We start from the raw sequence: 1,256 nt of genomic DNA on the forward strand, positions 1-1,256 counted from the left end.
TCAGTTTCTTAGCTTCTAATTCTCCTGCTGCAATCTATCCTCCCTTTGAAAGAGCAGGAATGCCAAGCAAAGCATGGTGCATAGCTAAGCCTTGAGCAGACAAGAGCCACGATATGCACAAATCTGTTACTTCTAGGTACAGGAATGCATTAATGTGAAAAAAATTAATCTGAAAAAAATAAATGTAATTCCTTTTAGGCAATTCCTGAGCATAATAGTGTCCTTTGTCATATCTCACTTGTGAGACCAAGAAGCTGGTGAGTCCCACACTCTGTCCTTCACTATGGAATACCTCATCCGAGTCTCCGACTAAGTCCTTCTCACCTCCAACCAGGTGGCCACTAGCAGTATTGTCCAGATAAAGGACAATCACAACAAGATGTTTAAGAGGAGTGAAGAAATCTTACTCTTATGCGTTGGTGAGGCTGGAGACACCTGTACAGTTTGCAGAATATATTCAGCAAAATGTGCAACTTCATAAGATGCAAAATAGTTATGAATGGTCTCCCTGCTAAGGGATATTCTCCCTTAGCAGCGGCTAATTTCACATGCCAAAACCTGACTGTCTTTGGAGTCAGACCCCATATCATGTCAATCTCCTCCTGTCCAGTTATGATGAGCATGAGGGTCCAGCACTCTACTACATGGGCTACCTGGCAGTATTGGCGAAGGATCCTTTGGAACCCATGGCTATGGTGCCTTCCTGACTCTCAGCATTCTGGACCAATACTACATACCAACTATCTCTTGTAAGAGGGCAGTGGAACTTCTTAGGAAATAGCTCCAGAAATGTTTTATCCTGAATCTACCAACCTTCAATGTTCGAATCATAGACAAAAATGGCAACTAGGACCAGAACAACATTTCCTTCCTTACCAGGGCTCCTAACCTCATACCCTCCCTCCCACTTGCCAGGGAACTTTTTTTGATGGGCTCTTTTATCTTTTTCTGCTCCTTGACATGGATCCTTGATTCATGGTTCATTCACAATAAAGCTGAATCTCAATAAATTGGGGTGGGGGGAGATTGTCCCATGTGGGGGATGGGTTTTTAGATTTTATCCATTCAATAATTTGCCATTTTTCTTTCAGTAGCTTTTTCAAAATTAATGTTTTCTGTAGACAAATTTTTGGATAGGGGTTTGCAACAATAAATGCAGTACAAAAGTATTGGTTTATTAATAACAGTGCAATTATTATTTTTCAATCAGATAGGCATCTAAGTAGGATTTTTAAAATAAGGATATTCATTATGAA

General features: G+C 40.4%; 1 pseudogene; it reads left to right on the plus strand.

Moving 5' to 3' along the window:
• The first annotated feature begins 283 nt into the window (after positions 1–283).
• LOC112678371 (proteasome subunit beta type-2-like) lies at positions 284–1,009 on the plus strand (annotated as a pseudogene).
• The last annotated feature ends 247 nt before the right edge of the window (positions 1,010–1,256 follow it).

Source organism: Canis lupus, chromosome 29 (genome assembly GCF_003254725.2).
Source record: "Canis lupus dingo isolate Sandy chromosome 29, ASM325472v2, whole genome shotgun sequence".
Classification (NCBI taxonomy): domain Eukaryota; kingdom Metazoa; phylum Chordata; class Mammalia; order Carnivora; family Canidae; genus Canis; species Canis lupus.